Source organism: Eleutherodactylus coqui, chromosome 1 (genome assembly GCF_035609145.1).
Source record: "Eleutherodactylus coqui strain aEleCoq1 chromosome 1, aEleCoq1.hap1, whole genome shotgun sequence".
Classification (NCBI taxonomy): domain Eukaryota; kingdom Metazoa; phylum Chordata; class Amphibia; order Anura; family Eleutherodactylidae; genus Eleutherodactylus; species Eleutherodactylus coqui.
The window spans coordinates 176,181,917-176,197,952 of NC_089837.1; the positions used below are offsets into that span (position 1 = coordinate 176,181,917).

General features: G+C 44.7%; 1 protein-coding gene across 1 annotated transcript in view; it reads right to left on the reverse strand.

Annotated features, from left to right (window-relative positions):
- The window catches only part of DST (dystonin), a 391,490-nt gene that overhangs the window by 250,007 nt on the left and 125,447 nt on the right, over positions 1–16,036 (reverse strand). The window lies entirely within an intron of this gene.

Here is a 16,036-nt window from a genome sequence, read left to right on the forward strand (position 1 = left end):
GCTGCAGATTCTACATGTAGAATCTGCAGCGGGTCCCTCCTGCCCCGCGGACATGAGCGCCGAAAATAAGAATTTAAAAGTATTTACCATCCGGCGCGGGCGGAGAAGATCAGCTGTTCCTCACGGCCGGATCTTCATTTTCGGCCGGCGGATGAATTCCTGACGCCGGCGGCACGTCGCCGGCACGTCGCCGACGTGCCGCGCGCATGCGCCGGGCACATCCGCCGAGCCGAAGCAAGGAAGATGCGGCCGTGAGGAACAGCTGACCTTCCCCGCCCGCGCCGGATGGTAAATACTTTAAATTCCTATTTTAGGTCTCCCGCGGATCCGGACGGCTTCCATAGGCTTCAATAGAAGCCCGCGGGAGCCGTCCCCGCGGGAGACCCGCACGAAAATGGAGCATGGTCCGGATTTTTCCATGCTCCATTTTTTTTAAAATCCCTTTTATTGACGATCCGCGGGTATTTATCTACCCGCGGGTGGTCAATGCATCCCTATGGGATGCGGATCCGCATGCGGGAGATCCGCTGCGGATCTTAAATCATATTTTGCCCGTGGACATGAGCCCTAAAGGTAGCTGGTTTCATAGTTGAAGGTTTTATTGACCGTTTAGTTATCTGATGGAAAATAGCAAACAATGTGTCTTTGTATCATTGCAAGATAAACATCCAACATTATTGTACGTAAACCTGCCAACAATGGAGATACAAGCACGTAACCTGTTACATGTAAAGTTAAACGAATAAACATATTTTGAAACACAGCCATTCATTTATTGAATGGCTGTGATTGGACACATCCAGTGCTGGCTCTGATTGGTTTAGCCAGCTGTCACTCAGCGGCGCTTAGCCAATCAGAGCAATCGGACGGCTTCACAAGGTCCCGACAGCGGCGCCGGGGACAGCGACTTCACCAGATTCTTTTTCTTTTATGAGCAGCCTTGGCTGAGCTTTCAGTCGTGCTGAAAACATAGCCAAAACGCTGGCATAACGCATGCCAGAGCTGCTGAAACTGAGCGGAATTTGCAGTAAACGCAGCATTGAAGAGCATTGCGTTTCTGCAAACGCCTGTGTGAAGGAAGCCTAAGACTGAATGATTATTGTTCAATTTCTCTCGATGGAACGATTTTTTGAAAGATGATCGTTTTGTCTAAACTCACCATAAATGAATGAGGTGTGGAAAAAAATCTGCAGGGAATTCTCCAATCTGCAGAATGCTTGCTGCACTCGTGAAATGCAATCACTGCGGTGAGCGTATTCTGTGCTGAACATCCACAAGTGAACTTTGAAGTGGATTTACTCCTCGATGGGTGAACTTATTTTAACAATAAAAAGTGTATTTTGTTTTATTTTTTCTTTTAAACAGAACCATTGTGGTTTATCGCTGTATCTGTGAGCAGTAAGCTTCAGTCTTTTCGGAAGTGAAAAGACTTACTTAATTGTAACCTTATGGGTTAGACTTAGAGAAGTACTTTTTATGAGAACATCCCGTTTTTACATATTATTTAGTACAGCGTGCAATGGATTATACATATTGTGTTTTATGAAGGCAAAAAATATACATATTAATGATACAGTATTGTATTATAGGTGCTTAAGGGACACATAGGGCTTCTTCAGACGACCGTATACGCGAATACACTTGCCGCAGTGCAACGTATTTGCGCATGTACAAAATTGGATGAGGTACATTTGCACACCTGTCTGTACATACAGTGATACTGTACTTTTTGAGCACACAGGGCCTGTTCACACATGCAACACACCCTTTATGTGGAATAAAAAGCTATTTAATGAGGTCCAGATCGATTTTTTAACCCACATTTGCGTAGTGTTTCACGCTTCCCCTTGCAGATTTGCGCACGTTCCATAGACTTCTATGGGGGCCTTTGCTGCGCAAAACACAGGAAAGTTGAACAGGTCATACTTTTTTCAAAACATGCTCATTAGAACAAACCCATTGAAATCAAATACCCACGCAAACACGGTTGTGAGATGTAGCCCTCAAGGTACCTTTACATGGGGCGATTATCACCCAAATTCTACCTACAAACTGCAAATTCGGTTGGCAAATGCCAAGAGGGCACAGAGTGAAAAATTGCTCACTTGTTGGAGTCAATTGGTTTTTAGCAGAACTAAAAACCAATCGACTGTTGGGCTGTGTAAACATGAGCCGCTCAATGCTTCAGCGAATCTTAAGTGACTTTCACTTCTGTGCAAAAAACACAGAAGTGATAATCGGGTGGTAGTCCGTGTGATGGCTGCTGGGTGTTTATGCTATACACAGGTTGCCATCACTTACATTCCCACTTTGCTTCCTTCCTCTGTACTCTCAATGACACTGCACAGTGAATAACAAGACTGGAAAATGGGAAAGATCCTCTTTGATTGCGATGGCGAAGCAGTTTACCGCAGCAAAAAGGCTGCCTCTGGCAATAAACTGCTCACTCTGGTCTGTCTATATTGTAGATCCAACAACAAGAATTTCTAATGCCTTGGACCTTATGTACAACTCATGTTTGACTTAAATTTGTTATGTAGGTCAGGAACCTCTCCCTACTTCAGAACTACCCATGCCAATTATATAGCCCCAACATATGCAGCTGTCTGTCATACAGTTGTATATGCTGATGAGTAACATGTACACCTCTTTTGCAGAAAAATTGAAAGGCACCCTTCAATACAGTGAAAAATGGATGTATCACTAAAGGATACTTATACCATATGGGCATATTTGGAGTACACTGTACAGCAAATGTGCACTACAGAGAAAAAGAAGTTTGTGAAGGACCCCACATTCTCTGTGAAGTACTTACAAACATGTTTTACTTTGGGTTTTCTTTCCGGTCATTCACTCCTAGCTTTAGAGACACTTCAAAAGACAATGTATATATGAGGTGTGTTCTTATGGGTACACAATCCAGTGAGCAGTATTCATCCCCACAATCAGTGTTCTGTGCCAGTATTCTACATGGATCTGATCCCATGCCACAGGGATTCGTAACATCATAAGTCAACCGCAGTCATTTTATCAGTTCAGTCGATTCTCTTAGAATACATGAGCTCTTTGTTAAGGTTCCACACCCACAATTAGTTCATCTCTATTTTCTCTAGTCCTTTGTACGATACATCAAACAAAACTCTACAAACAAGTGTTTAGGTGCAACTACCTGTCTGTGGGTGCTCAAAGCACTCTGCAGAAGGGGGAGGCAAGAAATTAGTAATACGTCATACAAATGTGCAGATTGTAGTCCACTGAAAGGCTCTACATGGGACGAATGAACGTCTGTTGAGGATTTTGCCGCAAATTCTATGATGAATCTGCAGTAAAATCCATATTTTCCATGTATATTTTACTGCAGATTTCCCTTTATGCACTAGAAAGGGTGAAATCCAAAGTGAAAATCTGCACTCCATCACTTTCTTGGTCAAATAGCCCTTGCATAGCCTGGAGGTGAGTTTGGAGTCCGTGTCCTGTTATAAACAAATGATGGTCCCATTAAGAGCAAACCAGATGGGATTGCATGTCGCCGCAGAATCCTAGGGTAGCCGTGCTGGTTAACTGTGCCTTGAAGTTTAAACAAATCACCAACAGTGTCACCAGCAAAACACTACCACACCGTCATATCTCCTCCGTGCTTCATGGTGGAAACCACACATCCGCTCACCTTTTTTGAGTGTCACGCATGGCAGAAGTCTCACACATGGCCCCTACATGGCAGAAGAGCTGAGAGCATTCAGCAACGGAATAGCGGCAGCAATTCGGCAATAATTCTGCAGTGGCCAAATCCACAACAAAATGGTGCAGATTAGGCCACGTTTTCACTTGCGGAAAAGCTGCAGAATTTAACCCTTGTATTTCAAGGGCTGAATTCTGCAGCATGATTCCTCAGCATAAATAGACAAGCTGAGGGATCAGATTCCTCTAGCAGAAATCCCACAGTAGATACGGTACAAGTGAAGGAGGCCTTGGTCTTCCTTACCTAGGGCAGTCCTCATGAGAACCAGTTTTATCATAGCATATGATGGTTTGCATTACTACACTTGACGATACCTTCAAAGTTCTTGACATTTTCTAGCCTGATTGACCTTCATGTTTTACAGTAATGATGAACTGTTGTTTACTTAGTTAGATGGTTCTTTTCATAATGTGGATTTGAACAGTAATTGAATAGGGCTAAACATTGTATGGAACTGTGTGCCAAAACTACCTCTGCACAACACAACTGATGGTCTCAAATACATTAACCCCTTTGTGACGAAGCCTCTTTGTGCCTTAATGGCAAGGCCAAATTTTGGAAATCTGACTTGTGTCACTTTAACATAGAATAACTCCGTAAAGGCTTTGCATATACAAGTTATTCTGACATGTTTTTTTCGCCACATGTAGTACTTCTTTCAGGTGGTAAAAATAGGCCAATAGAATTTCTGTATATTTATTAAAAGTGCCCAAATTATTGATAAGATATATATTTCCATCTGTTTACTTTATTCTGGATGCACATGTGAAAAACTTTATTTTTTTAAATCATTTAGGAGACATACAAATTTATCATTAATTCTCAACATTCTGAGGAACACTTTGTTTTCCTACAGCAAGCCAAGATTGCAAAGGCTCATAGGTGTCAGAATTATAGATACCCCCTCAAATGATCACATTTTTAAAAATACACATCTTAATATATTCACTGAGGGGGGTCATGAGTATTTTGACCGCACAGTTTTTTTCAGGAGTTAATGCAATTTAGAGTAGAAAAAATAAAATGTCATATTTTTGCAAATATGTCATTTTAAAGACAGTTTTTTTTTCTATAGTGCACATGAAAATCAGTATTTGCACCACAAAATGGATCCCCCTGTTTGTCCTGTGTTCAGAAACATACCCGTTGTGGCCCTAATCTTATGTCCGTATGCACAACAGGACCCAAACCTAATTGAGCAGCCGGTGGCTTTCAGAACAGACATTTTGCTTGAAGGTGTTTTATGCCTCATTGCCCACTTGTAGAGCCCTTGAGCGGCCAAAATGATGGAGAACCCCACAAATGACCCAATTTTGAAAACTATACCCCTTACCGAATTCATCTATGGGTGTACTGTGTATTTTGACCCCAGAGTTTGTGAATGAATCTAAGTAAAGCAGAAGGTAAAAATTATGATTTTCACTTTTTTGGCAATTGTGTCATTTAAAATTTTTTTTTATACAGCACACATATGAATAAAAACTTTCACCCCAAAATGGATCCCGTTTGCCCCGTGTTCAGAAACATACCCATTGTGGTCCCAACCTACTTATAGGACACATGGCTAGACCTATAATGGAGGGAACACCCATTGGATTTTAGGAAAATAATTACCCCCTGCGTGCCCTTTTTGGCCTTCCCCAAATCTTAGATAAAAGTAATAATGTAAACTGTGTGGTATGTCTGAAAATAGGGGTAATTACAGAGGTCCAGTTGGGATGGGCACATACGGCAATAAAATCCTCCCATGCTTTTTGGAGGGGTATTTCTTGACCTCTGTGGCAGGGTTGGGATGTAAAAAGCGGTGCTCTGTGAGGCTTTGTAATCTTGCTGAGGTGCGGCGGTCTCAAACAGAAGGCGCTCAACAAGCTGCTCCTGGTACATATTACAAGTAGTGATCTGAATAATGCTCGGCTCACGTGGCCGTATGTGGAAACTGCTTGCGGAGACCTGCAGCAGATACCAGCTGTGAGCCCGGCCGTGGCCCTGTGTATGAACGTGTAACGTACTGCATAGAAGTGCGTACTCACGTAGGCAAACATGCGCAGTACACCTTTTTTTGTTGATATTTTCCATGCCGTAGCTTAGCGATGACCCTGGTAACCGCAGGCCGGACACAATGTAGTTGCGTATGGGCTGCGAGTATATCCACGACTATGTAACACAATGGGCTCTACGTTGCTGATATCTGTGGTAAAACAGAACATGCTGCGGTCTTTTCTCTGTGAGTGTATTATGTAATTCCGACTCACTAATGTGAGCAGAATTGTGTAATCCAATGCATTTGATTGATCCGTCTTTTATCGTGGATCAAATGCATGCAGAATCCACAATTCCTATAAGGTCGTAAGAGACCAGCCTAAGGTAGATCGCTACCTTTTTATTACGTGACTGGGGACCGCTTGACGAGGCCACCGGTCAGTTCTCCAGGCTCTCGGCCTCCTTTGGTAGCTGGGAGCAAAGAGATTTGTAATTTCACGGGCTTCCCGGGACCTGCGTAAGTGACCGGCATTTTGGGGGAGATAAAACGTAAATTTCAAAAAGCGTCGATCATGTGACCGGCAACTGCATTCCACGGTGCCTGGTGACATCTCTCTGCTCTTGGCTACTCATGCTAACCAGAAATAGGGAGTTTTTAACTCTCCCGGGCTCCCCAGCCTTCTGTGCAAACGCTTGACATCAGGCACACATGCACAGAAGGCGGCGTCAGGTCCTGGAAGACCAGAATGCCACAGGACATCGCAAAGGTGGGGGACATGTACTCCCCCCCCCCCCCCCAACGGGTCCAATTCTTGATGGAAGCTGAAACTTTAACTTTCATTTAACTTTTTTAAACTTTCTTTTAAACTTTGCACAAGGTCGCTATTATCGCTGATAATGGCCATCTCATGCCTGGGAACTGCAAACTGCAGCCCTCCGGTGTCTCCTCTCTGTTCTCTTTGGTAGTGGAAAGCAGAGAAATTTCAAATTTCCTGGGTTTCTCCCTGCTACTGTGCTTGTGCCTGCCATCTTGGCTGGTGGGTGCAGGCACAGCGCAAGGAGACCGGACTTGGGAAAGGCAGAAAGCGGCGGGGAAATGAGGCCGCTTTTTGACGGCCATGTGGAATAAGGCCCAGCTCGGGAGGCCATCAAACGGTCTAACGGTGGTCACGAAGGGGTTAAGACAAGAAATTCCACAAATGAACTCTTTATAACTCTATAAACTAAAACTCATTACAGGTGACTACCTTATAAAGACATTGAGAGAATCAAGAGTGTACAAAGCTGTCATCAAAGCAAAAGGCTACATTGAAGAATCTGACATATAAAACATATTCTGGCTTGTTTAAAGGGGTTTTCCAGGGAGAATACTACTGATGGCCAATCCTCAGGATAGGTCATCAACAGTTGATCAGCTGGGGTTCATCACTCCGGACACTGACCGATCAGCTGACTGTGCACCGGCTAACAGTGCCGCAATAACACAGGGGTTGGAGCGGAAGTTTCCGTTCCAACCTCTCTGTAGTGGCCGATGCTTGTAACTGCAGGCACAGCTCGTGTTGATTTCAATGAGAACCGTGCTTGCAGTTACAAGTGCCGTCCACCACATAGAGGCCAGAGCAGAGGCTTCCACTTTGACCCCTGTGTTATTGCGGCGGTCAGCAGGCGCAATATCAGGTGATCAGTCGGGGTACCGAGCGATGGACCGCAGCTGATCAACTATTGATGACCTCACCTGAGGATAAAAATATACACTTAATTGTGCTCTTAATGTATGCGTCTGAATCTGGGCATAGAGAACAAATACAGTTCTTGGTTCTAGTTCTGTATTTATGTTATTGCCTTGGTTCTGGTACTGTATTATTGTCAGAGTTTAGTTTGGGGGCTTTATGATATGAGCTTGGTTTTGGTTCTGTATTTACTTTATGAGCTTTGCTCTGGTACTGTATTTATGTACTAAAGCAAGTTGTGGTACTGTGTTTATGTACTAGGCTTGGTTCTGGTGCAGCATTAATGTACTGAACTTGGTTCTGCTTCTCAGTCTATGTTAAAAAGCTAAACAAGATAAGGATGGGAGGACATGCACACAGTGAGACCACACCCACCAGCAGCAGGCAATGGTAAAATTTTGCCAGTAATTTGTGTGGCTATGGTTTGGCTGAGTGTGGCTAGCTGCACTGTGTCTCCACCCTTAGGAGGTCTACTAATTATGGGTCAGTTTTGTGTGCTTGACCCTCAGGCTAAAGTTTGCCAGACGGCCCCTGGGCTTACAGTACACCTCCCAACATTTAAGATGGTTAAAAAGGGGTCACCTACGGGGATAACTGCACATGGTTATACAGTAAACTCAATAATAGAACCGTATGCAGTACACTGCCATGCACCCTCTAGTGTGATGTCTATCTATCTCTATGCAGAGGATTTAGGGCTCTGTATCCGAAAAACTGAGTTCTGATATATAAATAAACTAATCAACACAGGATTTTGAGTCTAGTTCGTTGTCCACCAGATTTCTGTGAGCAGAATCATACAGAAGCGAATTGCATATGCGTACAGTTTTCGCACAAATGTACAGCGTGTGGATGGATCATCGTACCTGCTATCGCTCAGGCGACCGCACGGGCAATATTCTCTTGTGCTGTCATGGTAAGAGCTGTTTTGAGAGCCACACATTCTCTAGGCTTGGCTGGTTTTATACTACTTTTTTTAAAAGTAGTATAAACCACCTTTAAAAAAAACCCACTTTCTTGTGGCGGAAGAGCTCAGAAGAATAAGCGGATGTTGCAGGCAGCAGTCTGGATGGGTGTGTTGCTCCCCAGACTCTGACCTGCATTGTTTGTCTGCAAATTCATGCTTTCTTTATACAATTTATCTGGTCTTCTAGCAATGTGGGTAAGAACCAGTGTCCATCCGCAAGGGTAATTGGGTATACACTACGTTTAGAACGCAACCAAAGAGATCAATGTGCAGACTATGTTTGTTAGACCCCCCCCCCCCCCAATCTGAACTGGGTGGCTGTATATTAGTCGGCACATGAACATTTAGCTCGCTCATATTGCAATTTGGCTCTCTGCATACTACCAGGGTCTAGGGTGATTAAACCTGTCTTACAGTCTATTAGATGGTGCATTTTTGGCTCCCTTTTCTGTAAGTTATGTCTTTGTACATTTTTTCTCTTACCTCTGTGGTTTTAATTTAGTTAATAGTGAGCTAGCATAGGTTCTGGCGTACACAGGGCGGCCTTGCCGTGGCCCGTCAGCTTATGCGTTTTGGCCAAAATGTAAAACTAACAACCACATTTACCAGTGTGTTTTATTCTTGCAGTTTGCTATAGATGCTGGGCGAGCCCGGGATATCCTGCCAGTGTGGCGCACTGTGGTAATACAGGGCAATCCACTGCTTTGCTAGTTGGGGTTGCATTCCTGTATGGTGTGGCGCATTTATTTATGGCTGGCATCCTTGGTATCAGTTCATATGTGCAGACTATGTTTGTTAGCAGTCACTCCTCCCCATTCCGGGCTGGGTTGAGCTGGGTGACTATACATTAGTCGGCACATCAACATTTAGCTTGCTCATACTGCAATCTGGCTCTCTACATACTACCAGGGTCTATGGTGATTGAACCTGCCCTGCAGTTTATCAGATTCATAGCAGTTTTTCAGTGAGTTATGTCATAGAGATCAATGGGGCTCATACATGTGGAATCCGTAGTCAAATAGAGCATGCTCCGTTCTTTCTTCCCTTTGCGTAATATGTAATTCCTACACGCAATGTGAGCAAAATTGTGTACGTCAATGCATTTGCTTGTCTGCGTATTATTGCGTATCATACGCTCGAACGCCGATCACACAATCCACAATTCAAATACAGTCATGTGAGCCCGGTCTTATCCTAATAACTATATTATCTAAAATTAACACGTGTTGCTGTTCTTCATTCTTTTAATGACTGACAAGTTGTTTTCTTTACACTACTATTTGCAGTACTGTAATGACAATCATACCAACATGTTAACTTCAATTACAATAGCTATTTTACTGTAGACTCTAAGACAATGTATGATTGAGTCTCTGGAAACATGCTCAGCCACAAGTGAAACATCACTGAAAGCTTTACACTACTACCAAATTTGGTTGTGAATTTGAAGAAGGCATGCTCAGAATGTACCTTAAGCAAAAAGTGCAAAAAAGTCACATTTTCTACTATTAGTAGGCATTTTCTGTTAATGGACCTTTAACACAGAACGGAATAACGCCTTAAGACGCAACCAAATTCACAGCTGTGGAATTCCACACCATAATATGCAGGTCTTTGGCGGGATTCACATGACCACGCAAAATTTGTGCGCGCAATACGCAGTGAATAGAGTACATTAATTTCAATGGCTTCATTCACATTCACATCTTGAACTCATTAGACTAATTATGGCTGGGTATGTATCTTTTTACACCGATGTGTGCGCAAAAACCAAAATTTTGTTTCCTGCAAAAACTCTGAACTCGTGTGTGCACAAATGCACATATACTTGTGTGAATCCAGCCTGACTGCGGGTTATGATGCAGAATTGCAGGCAGATTTTGAGCTACTTTTATTTGCGCATCAAAATCCACAAGTAGCTTGCAGATTATGTTGCGGAACAATGAACGCAACCTAAATAGAAGGCTGGGAAGTAAAAAGTGGAGTAAGGACAAGCATACACGTTGGGACACCAACAACATAAATAACAACCATAAAGACAACAGACACCAAAATATTTACCAATGAACAGTATACATATAGGAAGATGAAATTGCCAATAAGAAAATACGAGGTATTGGTTTGTATTTTGGCCAGAATACGTAAGCTCACAAGCCCTAGGGTGAATCCCTAGTGTAACAAGCCAAATAAAAACACAAAAAGGGACCCTACCTAAAAGCAGGGCAATCGTCTCAATAGGGACGGCCCCACGCTGGAATATAGAGGTCTTGTTTACCATAGATTGTAACAGGCAGGAACACAAAACAGGGGAAATAACACTACAAGAATCTGCTCACCAACATACACAGGGGTATCCAACCTAGAACCTCATGCATGCAACTTACACTGAAACAGAACATGCATGACTCCAAGCACCAGCAGTGTGCTGCTGGAAACCCATAGTACTACAGGCCGCAGGAGCACAAAGTGACAATCATGAAGCCTTTTCTGCCAATGTGAAAGGTCCCTAATGGGACTCTGTCAGCAGTTTTGCCAATGCAAAATTGCTGACAACACTGTGTAACAGCAGGGAAGCAGGGTGTCATCATACACATCATGTACTTCTGTGAGTGCTGCTATCAGTGATAAATCCAACTTTTATTCCCAGCAAGCCGCTGCAGTGCAACGTCTTCCTCATGTGCTCTCCATCTCTTTCCAACAAGCTCTTCCACAGATATGACTGACAGCCATAGCATTCAATCAGGAAACAGTGAAGAGAAGTCAAAGTCGGAAGGAGGAGACATCTAATTGGTGGTCTGAGCCAAATGGTGAAGAAAACAGAATGTGAAAGTTGCCGATCAGAAAAGCTGTCACCTCTGATCCCTGGAGGTAACTAGACTGTAATCACTGTTACACTGTACAACTGATATCCATTATTTGGTTATTGTATTACTTAGGCCTATACTACATACATAGAGATGATCCACTGTGTCCAAGCCAGTCATACAATTAAAGGTATCTTATAGATATGATGAACCTGATGTATAACACCAGTGTTGACTGTTCTCTTTACATTTGTTTACATTCAATAGGAATGCGGGCCTCTTTGTCCAAGACTGATGTTAGACCTTGCTATAGCTAAAGTCCCCCTCAGAAAAAAAAACTGGATTTGTATTGAATAGCATACTCTATTACACTATTCTATAAAACAAATACATAGGTATGGCAATGCATTGTGTATGCCAGTAGTACACTCTTGGCATACTTTGGGTGAATGGTGCCCAACGGACACAATTAGTGTATAGTTGGGGGCTTTCCCAGCACAAGTAATGGTAGCTCACAAATATAATGTAAACAGAGCCTTAATGGGAACCTGCCAGTGGTTTCAACCCTACTAAACTGATTAGAGAAGCAGACTACTGAATTATAGCAATATCCAAAGATAACGTTGTTACTTTTCCATTTGAAAGCATATTCATGGAAAATACCTTTAAAAACCTCCCATGCCGTATGTTAATGTCCGTGGTCTGGTCCAATAGATGGGCCAAGACTGTGTCTTCTGGCCCATGTTTTAGCATAAACTCGCCCACTTCAGCCACTGAGTTTCTTGGAATCCACAGAGTGCTTTGATCTCTCACGCATGCGCCGGACGTATTTGGGCCTATGCACGCTCAGATCATGTATCCCTTTTGTGGGCAGATGCATTGCTCCCATCTGTGCCGGTCCTGTAAACCACCGGCACATGTGTGAGAGATCAAAGTACTTTGTGGATGACATGAAGCACAGCAGCTGAGGTAGGCAGGTGTATGCTAAGAACTCCAGCCAGAAGAGACGGCCTGGGCCTGCCCACTAGACCGGACAGGCATTCGCATGCGGAAAATTAAAAAATTCCTTTTTCCAAAGGTATGCTTTTTAAAAGTAGATTTAAGAAACCCTAAGGGTAGTTTCATGTCTGTGCTGGGGCTTCCGCTGTCCTGCTCCATTCGGAAAGGGAAATCCTAGCGGCCGAACGGTTTGCTCTCTGGAACTATAATGGGGTCCGCCCAGCTGGCCAACTTTTGGACGGAAGCATGCAGCGCTTTTTCTTCCAATATTTTTAGCTGCATCTGTGATGGAACCTCCAGCCGGAGGTTCGAACGCAGATGTGAAACCGGCCTTACTTACGATTTGTGTAAAACTATAAGGTTTATAGACCTTATTGTGTGTTTTCTGTTTTTTTTTTATTCCATTCTCTTACATATCTCTGCTGCCAAATGTGAACTAATACCAAACGAGTCAGCCTTACTAAAGACTCAATAGAAAAGTATGTTCTGTAACGCACCTTGTACATCATATTGGGAGATCTACTCTCCTGTACTGTAGGTCTCTTAAGATCACAAGGAGGCAAACGATTAATTTCATCTTCCTTGTGGGGCGACTAACTGTTACTTCTGATGTAAAAGGACGTGCAGGAGAGCGGATCTCCCAAACATACTGGGAAAGGGACTAATTTCTCAATATATATTTAACTTCTGGATACAGTTGAGCGTTTCTCCCTGCGCTCCCTTTAGGTCCTCGGCAGAGTCGGTGCATGTTTTGGCCTTTTATGCCTGTCAGAAGGAATGTGAGTCGTGCACGGGCCTGAACGCTGGGAACAAGTTTAAACAGTGTCAACTATAAGGCAGTGGTGCGCAGTCAGAAGCCTATAGACACTTATTTCATTACCACAAAATAATCGCAGCCTTTATCTTATTAATCACAAAGCACACAAAAGCAAACAGACCTGCAAACCATTGCTACAGGGCACTGTACAAGGAGTAAACAACACAAAAAGAAATGTACCTCCTCACAATGTGCCCTTTATGTCATGACATGTTTATACATAGTTATGTTCTACAAGCCACTTAACACACTACCGAACAACATGGTAATTATTCATTAGGTAATGACAGCTCTAGAAGCAATGTACTAGCACTTACCAAGTGTTTTAGCACATACCTGCTGTAATTATGCCCTAGCAAGAGATTATGCTTTGCCAGCATGGGGTGCTTGGGGTGCTTCAATGGACTCTGGACTGCCTATTTTTTAAGCCACCAATCATGGTTCCTACTTTTGTTTGCACAGTATAGTATTGATTATGGTGTGTCTTATTGGCCTCCATCTATACATTGGTAGACCTAGACTGCCAACAGACTATTGTACCTCCTTCCTGTACAGCAAAACTTGTAAGGGAAAGTGTAGTGGGGTCACGAGCTACATACATGGCGGGTGCTGGCAATGCTGTATAGCTGACATTCACTATCATTGGTCAGGATCAGGGCTAGCTCCGATCTTGGTCATTCAACCCCTTTACTGCTGCAACATCTAAGGAGTTAGAGGGAGGGGGCTCCCTCTGCCCCCAGATCACCTAAATGGAGTGATCATGGAGTGCCGAACAGTTGTCTGGCTGAGTGTAATACTAGGACAGTGATGGCAAACCTTTTAGAGACCAAGTGCCCAAACTGCATCCAGAATCCCACTTCTTTATCGCAAAGTGCCAACACGTCAGGGGGCGGGGCTTATCACAACGTATGATTTTATCTCCGTCGTTCTAAAAAGGAAAGAGCTGTTTCAAAATAGACAGCGTGCAGATTTTGACTGCTTTTTGGATGCGAAAATGCTGCAGAATTTGCCACAGAAATTTCCGCTGAGGATTTCCACCACGTGTAAACATACGCCAGAGGTAATAGTGACTCCCCCACAGCGGCCCCAGCATTAACAGTTACACCGCACAGAGCGGCCCAGGCGGTAATAGTGACCCCCCCACAGCGGTCCCAGCGGTAATAGTGACTCTGCACAGCGGCCCCAACGGTAACAGTGAGCCCGTACAGCGGCCCCAGCTGTAATAGTGACCCCGACAGTGGCGCCAGCTGTAATATTGACCCCCTACAGCGACCCCAGTGGTAATAGTGACTCCACGCAGTAGCACCAACAGTAATAGTGCCATCCACAGTGGCCCCCAGTAGTAATAGTGGCATCTCACAGCGGCCCCAGCTGTAATAGTGCCTTCCCACAGTGGCCCTCACTAGTAATAGTGGCATCCCACAGTGGCCCCCAGTAGTAATAGTGAAATCCCACAGGAACTCCCAGTAATAATAGTGACATCCCACAGTGGCCCCCCAGTAGTAATAGTGACATCACACAGCAGCCCCCAGTAGTAATAGTGACATCCTACAGAGGCGCCCAGTAGTAATAGTGACATCCCACAACGTCCCCAGTAGTAATAGTGACATCCCACAGCTGTCCCCAGTAGTAATAGTGACATCCCACAGTGGCCCCCAGTAGTAATAATGACATCTCACAGCGGTCCCAGTAGTAATAGTGACACCCCACAGCAGCCCCAATAGTAATAGTGACATCCCACAGCAGCCCCCAGTAGTAATAGTGATATTCCACAGCGGCCCCAGTAGTAATAGTGACATCCCACAACGTCCCCAGTAGTAATAGTGACATCCCACAATGGCCCCAGTAGTAACAGTGACATCCCACAGCGGCCCCCAGTAGTAATAGTGACATCCCACAGCGGCCCCAGTAGTAGTAGTCACATCACACAGTGGCGCTAGTAGTAATAGTGACACCCCACATTGGCCCCAGTAGTAATAGTGACATCCCACAGTGGTCCCCAGTAGTAATAGTGACATCCCACAGTGGTCCTAGTAGTAATAGTGACACCCCACAGTGGCTCCAGCTCTGATATTGACCCCCCACAGCGACCCCAATGGTAATAGTGACTCCGTACAGCGGCCCCAACAGTAGTAGTGCCATCCACAGTGGCCCCAGTAGTAATAGTAGCATCCCACAGCGGCCCCAGCGGTAATAGTGACATCCCACAGCTGTCCAAGTAGTAATACTGACATCCCACAGCTGTCCCCAGTAGTAATAGTGACATCCCACAGCTGTCCCCAGTAGTAATAGTGACATCCCACAGCAGCCTCCAGTAGTAATAGTGACATCCCACAGCGGCCCCAGTAGTAATAGTGACATCCCACAGCGGGCCCCCAGTAGTAATAGTGACATCCCACAGCTGTCCCCAGTAGTAATAGTGACATCCCACAGCTGTCCCCAGTAGTAATAGTGACATCCCACAGCAGCCCCAGTAGTAGTAGTCACATCGCACAGTGGCGCTAGTAGTAATAGTGACACCCCACAGTGGCCCCAGTAGTAATAGTGACACCCCACAGTGGCCCCAGTAGTAATAGTGACACCCCACAGTGGCCCCCAGTAGTAATAGTGACATCCCACAGCGGTCCCAGTAATAATCATGACACCCCACAGTGGCCCCAGTAGTAATACTGACATCCCACAGCGGCCCCTAGTAGTAATAGTGCCCCCCTTAGACCCATATACTTCCCCCTTCTTGTGGAAGCGTCGCTGCTCCTCCGCTCGGCGCTGCTGCTGGCACTGATCCCAGGTCCACACTGTGACGTCAGTGTGCTGCCGGACGCCTCCACCCCTGCTCTCGTAGAACCTAAGAGTAGACGTCATGGGAATGGGTAGGAGGATCCCATGTGCACAGTGAAGTCACAGTGTGTGCCAGCTAGCGGCACCTGCCAGTATTCACTAATATGGTGAGCGGTCGACGGCGGTGTGTGCCAGCAGGGAGGGCTCTGCGTGCCACCTCTG